Genomic DNA, 9,294 nt, shown 5'->3' with positions numbered 1-9,294 from the left:
TGTATTTTGTTTCATTAACTTTTATCTGACAACTTTCCGTCAAGAAGGATAATCATCGTCATCGTCGACGATCGTCACTTTTACTGACGATGACGATGTTCAACATAGGGCGGAGTAGCTGGCCTGACAGCAATTGTAAACGTTGATCTGATAAACAGCATAACGTGGCGACCTGTGTTGACTCTAGCATCAGACCCTCTGCCCATAGTGATCTCAATTAATAAACCCGGTGACTTTGCTTCCGCAAACCTATGTACAATCAACTTTTCCAAAGATGACTGCAACGGCTTCGCGAAAGTTACTGAAATCACTCTCTCTGACCTCCCCACACTAACCGACGCGTACATAGGTGATCGTAGGTTACGCAAGGTTATAACTGCTGCTGCAGCACGCTTCATTATAGCTAAGTGTATTTAGCATCCCCGTCTAAATTTTCCCGCCGAGGCGGCTGTCCTAGCTGATGAGCGTGATAACCTTCTGCCTGCTAGCGACTTGAGAACCTTGTTGCTGCTCTGTACTCTATTAAAAATTGCGGTTGTTTGCGCCGAGGAGACAGGCTATCATATGTATGTAGCTCCCACAATTTTTGGGTTATTCACCGTCCAAATTTGTACGCTATGAACGTGAATTCCCAGCTGTAGCCTGATCTCCTTCGTCCAGTTGGTAAAAAGGCTTGTCGAGGATTTTGTAGGTGAGAGGGTTGGCTCCTTGCAGTGAAGAAGCGAGAAAGTAAGGAGAGATACCCGTTTACTTCCGAACACAAGTCATCAATTCCATTCCCAGTCGAGGAAAGGAGACCGCCTAGTGGGACACCCTGTTTAATTTTTCTTGGCTTGCTAGTTTTGTCACTGAAAATTCCTGACGAATGTCGACCACTCAGATAATTCGCTGACCACCGTTTGAGTCCATGTGGGAGAGAGGAAGCCTCAATGTCTTCCAGTAGTGTGGAATGGCTGACGGTATCAAACGCCTTTGACAGATACAACGCTACTTGGGCTGTGCAATTTACGGGACCCATGCTGATGCCTCTTTGGGGTCAGGTGGTTTGTATCGTGTGCTTATACTCTCGGATTTGCATATTCGCTACATTTGCAAATTCACAACAATAAAATGCACACGGTTGCCATGGCAGCAAGCACAAGATTTACAAATGCAATTCCAACTGCAAATCTAAGACCATTTCCACAACATCCGGAACAGCCCTTATGTGTTTAATAAAAGATGAAATAAATAAATAAAGACAACTCTATGTGACATGTGACCACTAGGATGGTCCAAAATAAGTAAGGTCGGAATTTTAATGCTCTCACTCTCTCCCTATATAAAAAAAGAATTTAAAATTTTTACTTTGAAATCAAAAAATATTTAGAGGTGGCTCAAAGCGCTAAAAGTTTTCCATGTGTTTCAAATGAAAAAAAAATCTGAAATTTTAAGAAAACTCATTTGGGTAGGTTTTATGTTAACAAGTTAAATTAAATATTTAATTGATTATTAAAAAAATTATTTCAAAAATCAATTTAATTAACAATTTAAATCAAATATTTTAATGCCGTTATCAAACGAAAGAGGTGTTAGGAAAGCTGTATATACCATTGACCAGTGTTGCCACCAACTCAGGAATTTAATATCAATTTGACTGATTAAATGAAAGCTATCAGCTATCGAAATATGTCTAAGACGGGTCCCGACTTTTTGCACCTATTTGTATGATCAGCGTGAATGTGTTAGTTGACGCAGCGCCCTTAAAAGTAAAAATGTAATGTTAAAGTTTTGTAAAATGGGGTTTTCTTCTACAGGTGAGTTCTGTATAAGGTGCAATTTAAAAATTTCTCAATACGTTCAACTGATTAGAATTTATTGAAATATTCAAGTGAGTTTTTTTAATAAAGAAAATTTAAAGAAAACGTCATGTAACTTTCACCAATAAAAAATTAATGTTTATTTCAACATGCATAACTACATATATTCAAAACTATAATACTAAGCATTGAATCCGGCCGCGATTTTTATTTATTTCAGTTTTATTTTTTTATTTTATCATATATTTTAGTATAATCATTTCGGCTTCTCGGCAACACTGAAGTTTATGAAGTCGTTTGCGCATCAAATTTGCCTCGTAAATTTACGAGGGGCTCGTAAATAGAGCTCCATACAAATTTTAACTGTTATTTTATGAGGCTCGTACATTTACGATGTTTACGAGGCTTTTACGAGTTTAAGGGAATACCTCTACTATAATTCCCTAGCTTTCGGTATTTTGAAAAAATTTAAATTATTGCGTTTAAGACTTTAGATGCCATATTGTGTCGGCCATTTTGTTAATTTGACATCAGATTCGAATTCAGCGACCTTAAAAATCCCTGTAAACCAGAATTCATGGGAATGTACTCAGTTTCCGAATTATGAGCAAGTTAAAGCATACTTCTTTTAATAAATTAAAAAAAAAAAACTTATAATAAAGTATGTACTTGAATGCATAAAGTAGATAAATAAGTTAAGCTGCCTGCCTACACTACTGTGCAATAAACGTAACGGCATTTTCTCATTCCTACAAAATTTTCGAACGTCCGGTCATGCGTCGCGCCATCTAGTGGCGATAGTTCGTAAAGTCAATTCAGCATTGCCAACTCAAAATACAGCGCTCTCGGTTTTTCATTTCTTCGTTTGTTTACATGACTTTGTTGTTGCTATTTTCTCTAACATTCGCTATCCGCTACTCATTCGCACTTTTTCGGCTTCGTTGTTTTGTATGGCCATTCGCTTTTTTCTTATCATTGCTAGCGCTGCCGGCAGAGGCGCCGCCTTGCGTGTTGCGTTGTTATCGTTTCTACGTAGAGTAGCTTCGACTTGGACTAATTGGAAATTTTTCCGGATGCTGACACTTGTGAAAGTTTAATAAGAATTTGTTTTCGTTGCAATTGTTCATGGTTTCATTTTTAATTGGCAAGCAAATATTAAATAAATAGTACCGTTGTATGCACAAAATATACGGAAGAATATATCCATATTTGCAAAACACTCCCAACAAGTTGCTCTCTTTTGCAACCCTGACCATTCGCAGTTTTTGTCTTTGCTTTGTGTTCTTTGCATGTCTGTCTCTCTATCTACATTGTTCGATGCTTTTTTAATTAATTGCAAATTACTAAGCAGAAGCAGAGAAAATTTCGCGAATCCAAATCGCATTTATTTCAGAAGTTTGTGCAAAATCTTGTATTCTATACTCGAAAGTGTTTAATATATTGTGCGAGGAGAGCAATAATTTTGAAACATACCTAAAACAAAGAAAATTCGACCGCGAAAAACAGAAATTATTGAGTAGTGCAAATTGCTGGCGAAAACTTCACAAAGGCAAACCGAAATTGTATAACAAAGCAGAAGAAGTTGGAGAAAGAAGAACTTAGGGTTTGAATATTCTAGTATGTTTAATATATGTATATTGTGGAAGTCCCCAATTGCAAAAGGAAAAACTTTTGTTTAAATAAATAGGAAATAATAGCGGTATTGCGCGTACCAAATGGCCATTAAATGGCCGCTGAAGTGGTTGTAGAGAAGCAAAATCTAATTGGAAAACACTGCCAGGAAATACGAGTGTTTGGTAATCTAAATGCTGCAGCCATGGTTAATTTGTGTGTGCAGGGTGCGCGGCAAGCGGAAGTTGACTGCTGGCTTGGGACAGACGCATCAAGAAGGAAGTGAAATACATATGTTTTCTTCACTTTTTGACCATGCAAATTATTGAAATATAAAATAAAAACAAAACATTTGTAAGCCCCCCCTTTTGGGCTGTGGTTAGACAAGAATGAAGAAAATATCCACTGGACGCAGTGCATATGCACGCCCAATATGCTTACCAGCCGGCTGTCTGCTACATTAAGCGACAATAGATAACACACTTGTCTACACACATACGCATGCAGCTTGGTCATTGCCATTTGGCGGACACTGTGCTATCGAAGATTTGTACATTACTATAATTGTAATTTTTATGCCAAGTTTTTCCCTAGTAAACCAAGGCGATTTTAAATTTTTTTTAGTTTTCTTTTAAAAGTCTTTTAAATTTAATATGCAAGCCTAGTGTACAGGCGTCTGAAGAGCTTGTTTGTGTGGCCGCCGTTTTACAAACATACAACTGCATACATAGACTACATACACATTTGTCAGCCCACTTCCTCTTATTGAGGAAAATACATGTTGGCTGCATCTATTTTAAGCCTTCACATGGGTACAAAGAGCTGCAACAGCTGCGAGGCAGTCAGCGTTGTCTGCAACACCATCACTGTCCACTCGATTAGTGGAGTCTGTTTTATTTTTGCTTCTGAGTTGGCTGCTCATTTGGTGTGTATGTACATACATATGTAGCTTGGGTGTAGACAGAAAGCTGGGAATTAAATGCAATAATGGTCACTTTTAATAAATCAGTCTGCTTCAGCGGCGCATACCTACATATGTATCTATGTATGTGCAGTCATGTGAAAAATAATAGGCGCGCACAAGGCTTATTAAACAGGTAGTAGCATTAGAGCAACAATAACAACCTTTACGTGTATTTTTTTGTTGCTTATGGTCTTTAAAGTGTCAAACAATATTGTTTTTTTTCAAACATATCATAGTAGGCATTGTGAAATATCAAAAAAAAAAAATTATTTAAATTCAAAAACAAAAATTTGTGCGACTTTTTTTTTTTGTAAATTTGTTTCTTTCCAGTAGCACTAATCCATTCTTTGCAGGGCCCAATAATCAGCGTTTGTCCACCTGAGTTAAGCGAACGTTCAAAAAGATGATTTTCAATAGCTTCCTTTTATGCAAAAAGTTTCAGATGAAAACACATTTTGGTAGGTAATTAAGAATTTTTGTGAAAAAATAATAATATTGCTTGACACTTTAGAGGATAAATAATTAAACAAAAATCAAATCACTACTACCTGTTCAACTTACATAGTTGGGCACTCAACATTTTGACCAGTTTTGGTTATTTTTCTTCTGTTTGTTTAATGTTTAATTTTTTTTTATAAAAGTACAATACATTATCTAACAAAAATCATGTGAGTCCAAAATTCAAACTTTGTAGAAAAATAAGAAAAATTCAACAAACTAAAAATTTTCAGAAAAATTCTAGCTTGCAAGCTTCTAGGTGCAAGTTTCAAGTAGTTTAAAACTCGCTTTATTTTTTTGCCTATTATTTTCTTCTATACAAAAAAAATTGTCGAACATAGTATTTGTATTAAAAAAATGCATGACACCGTGAGCAAAAAAAGCTAGAATTGAATGGGCTATAAAACTACATTCCTAGAATTTTTCTAAAAAATTCCTAATAAAAAAGGTGTAAAATTTTTTTGGAATTTTCTAGTTCTTCTACAAAACTTGAAAGTTAGGTTTGTATGGTTTGTGTGTTAGATAATGAGTTGCATTTAAAAAAAAAAAATTAAAAACATTAAAAATTTTTCACATGACTGTATATACTATCTACTTGCACTTATGTATAAAATTGCATATCTAGAAGATGACTTTCCTTTTTCATTACAGACACTGCTAAAATTATATATTCTTATTGCAGTTATCTTGCATTTGGACCTATCTTGCATAGTTACAAATTCAAAAATATTGCGTGGTGCAAAAGCTTAATAAAAGCAACTAAAAACTTCCATAACTTAGCAAACAAGTACTTTACTTGCTCAAATTACAGCAAATATCTACCGGCAGGAAACATTTTATAAAACAAATAAATACATACATACATATTTATGCAATTGCAAAAAAATTTAAGTAAATGTTAGAGTGAACTGAAATTTTTGGGCGTAAAAACCGGAACTGCAGACTGTTTCGTGTGCCTTTAATAGAAGGAATGAGTGAAATTTTCCAATAAATAAAAAAAAAATCATTAAAATATCTGTAAACTCATATGTATCTACATTAGTATATACTAATTCAGTGTTTATAAATTGAACTGCAAAGTATTTACCAAGCGCACTTCAAATCTTTTTGTAGTCTACGCCAACGATTTTTTGTGTAATTGGCTATTTTTAGCATATCGATGTGCCGAAAGTGCATTAATGCTTCCCAGTAGTTAAAAGAAAAAATAACGCAAAAATATCGAAATAATACGCAAGCAATAAATGTAAAAGTCTTGTCCGGAACTGATTGCTATTGTCGCCAAAGGCTTATTCCGCAAAACAATAAGTATTTCAACAACAAAAAAAAAATATAAAAAATAAAAAGACTGTGGAAAATTCAAATTAAAGTGCTTAGTTGCGTCACATGTGCCCGTATATATGTAATTTTCTCCTCGACTAAAACGATCCAACAGTAGCTTCCAACCCCTTCTAAAAACATATGCGTATTGTGTTCTCGTTTTACATACCTATGAACATACAAACAACAAATTAACGCAACGCTATCACATAATCAACGCCAACATACCTAAATACATTTACATACATAAATATATAACCATACTTTTATGCAATAAATATTGAATGCAATTGTAGCGTATTGGAATTTGGAATAAAAAGCCAGCATACTCCTTTGTGTAAAGTGAAAGCAAAAAAAAAAAACAAAAAATAAAAATAAATCCATACCTAATATAAATATAAAACACCTGTGAATTGCTCAAAGTGTGTTTTTCGGAATAAAATATTAACACATCGTTGGTGCCATACAAACATACATACGCTCCAACAAATAGTCTAAAATAGGTATGTACTTGCTTATTGCAGTTAATTTGCCGAAAGCCGCAAAGTGTCCAGCAAAGTAAAGTGCCAAGTAAAGATAGTGGAGAAAACAAAAGTGCTAAAAAGCGTACGTCTAGAAACAGAGAAGAACTGATAAGAGAATAAATAGCAGAAGCCTCAGCCCCATTAGCTGTGCGAAAGTGCCAACAAAACAGGAGAAGCAAATAAAAACAAAAAGACGAAATAAAGAAAACAGCAAAGCAAAGATACATAAATAAGTAAATATTCGGTGAGAAATAGCGCGTTGATTGGCGGAAGCAAACAAACAAATTCTGAAAGAGCTGAAATACAAAGTGGCATGTGAATGCATCACGCTAAACACGAGACACTGGAATTTAAATAAAGTAGCAGGAAAAAACGGAAAAAAAAAAAAAAAAAAATATTAATATAATATAAGGACCAAACATAGAAAGAAAGAGTGAAGAATTGCTAAAATAAAAGCTAAATTTAAAAATAAATCAAAGTCATAAGTAGCAAATACTTAAGTGAAAAGCTAGAAGTACAATCTATGTACAATAAAAAGTGTGTGCAACATGAAGTGTTGAAAAATAAAATTGAAAACCGCAATTTTTGAAAATAGTATAAAACTATTCAAAAAAAAAAAGTTGAAATTGCAGAAACTCAAATCGAGTGCTCTCTACAATACATTAATTGATTATTTTGCAAAAATAAAACAAAAGTGATTGCCCCATAAAAGTACTTAGTGCGTTTACATTGTGCTGCCAGACGAAATTTGAAGCAAGAATTTGTAAGCACAGAAGGAAATCCTACATATACATATCTACAACTCTTAAATATATTATATTGGTTTGACGTAAACGCAAAAAATAAAATTCTTCCAAGTATTGAATAAATAAAATAAGAAGTGCAGTTTCTAAAAAATAATACAACAAGCTAAGAAAAAAAACGGCAGTATAAGTAAAATATTAATAAACATTTTCTAAAGGCAGAAAACAGTTGAAAATCATCGATACATAAAGTTGCAAGTCAAATAATACATACATAGTGCATACTCGAATTTCCCAGAGTGTACAAAAAAGTGAAATATTTTTCTTGAATAAGCCATTTAGTGTTCTCTGAATCTAAACAAATTTACATTTGAAAACTTTGATCATCTGAAACTTGTATTGCCGCAGAAGCCAGCGTTCCAATTGTGGTGAGTTTTATAACTGTAATTTCCTTAAATTTTCTTGTCGTGTTGTTTATAGTTATGTGACCTGGTCTACGGAAAGGGGGTTAGGTGTCAAAAAATCAATTTTCACTTTTTGGTTGATTCGGATGGAAGATGAGATGCTTTTTCACGTGGTGAAAAGCAGAAAATCCTAACTTGCTTAGAAGTGTACTAAAAATGTAGAAACAGAAACAGTAAACGTCACTTCTTCAGTGTTACTTTTTTAAATGTTCCACACTAGCAACTTACACGATGAACTATAATAATATTCCGACCAACAACAACACTTACTGGACCAACAACAACACTTACTGGACCAACAACAACACTTACTGGACGTCCGGCGCGGAGAACAATTAACGAGATAATGAGAAACTGACGAAACGAGTTGCTTACTTTTAACAGCTTTTTCACAGAAAACTAGTTTTCGCACGTAAGCTCCCTTTTCGTAGACCAGGTCACATATATATTTTTTTTATTGTAGTAAGTAGTTGTAGATCTCGACTTTTGCTACTTTTCATTTTCAAACGAAGAAAAGATCTCAAACGATATCGATACCTGTGTGGAAGATCGACCTATCTCGGCAGCCAGTTCGAAAACGCCCTATCTCAGAAAATTTTTCAAGAACGCCCTATTTTATTGAAAACCCCTCTATCTCAGAATTTGTTCGAAGAACGTCCTATCTCGGAATTCGGTTCAAAAACGCCCTATCTCAAACGGAAATGTATTGAGATAGAGCGTTCTTCAATAACATTTTGATATAGGGCTTTTTTCAACCAAATTCTGAAATAGGGCTGGATCCCAGTTAGGTCGATCTTCCATTCAGGTTTCAATGTACAGTGACTTAAACAAGTGCTCACCTCTTTTTTATATACACAATAATTTTCTTGCTAAAATATTTTCATTTTCTTTTTAAATATTGTACACCAAAACCTCATAAATCAAAGTTTCAAATCTTATACAGAATTTAGAAAATTTCAAGACATTTTCATAAAATTTTTTGGAGTGCAGTTTTATTGCGCATCCAATCAACCGGCTAAAAAATCGCGTTAATTTGTAATATTTTTTTTTTTTTGCTGACGGCGTTTTGCACTTTTTCCATAAAAACATGAATTTTTAATAGAATAAATATTTCAAACAATCAAGTTTTTATAAATGCAGTTTTTATATGAAAAAAAACCATAACCCCGCTGGTAAATACTTAGATGCTTTAACCATGCACTTTGTTGTACTAAATTTATGTGTTGTAAAACTGCATACACAATAGCTTTATGGAGATTACACCGTGCGACAAAAACCAAAAATTTTTAAAACACACGAAAAAATCAATATATTCACAAAAATAGGGGCGTTTTTAATTTTTCTCTCTGACGTATTTTTTTTTTTAAGGACTGA

At 34.0% G+C, this 9,294-nt stretch overlaps 1 long non-coding RNA gene across 1 annotated transcript; it reads left to right on the top strand.

Moving 5' to 3' along the window:
• Nucleotides 1–3,088: 3,088 nt before the first annotated feature.
• Nucleotides 3,089–7,075, top strand: LOC118747239. The gene is made up of 2 exons (XR_004993930.1): nucleotides 3,089–3,416; nucleotides 5,555–7,075. It is a non-coding gene; the product is annotated as an uncharacterized LOC118747239 (long non-coding RNA).
• The last annotated feature ends 2,219 nt before the right edge of the window (nucleotides 7,076–9,294 follow it).

Source organism: Rhagoletis pomonella, unplaced genomic scaffold (genome assembly GCF_013731165.1).
Source record: "Rhagoletis pomonella isolate Grant_MI unplaced genomic scaffold, Rhpom_1.0 Rhpom_scaffold_00011, whole genome shotgun sequence".
Taxonomy (NCBI): Eukaryota; Metazoa; Arthropoda; class Insecta; order Diptera; family Tephritidae; genus Rhagoletis; species Rhagoletis pomonella.
The sequence above is the reverse complement of the archived record's forward strand: the minus strand, read 5'-3'. Positions and strand labels throughout refer to the sequence as shown.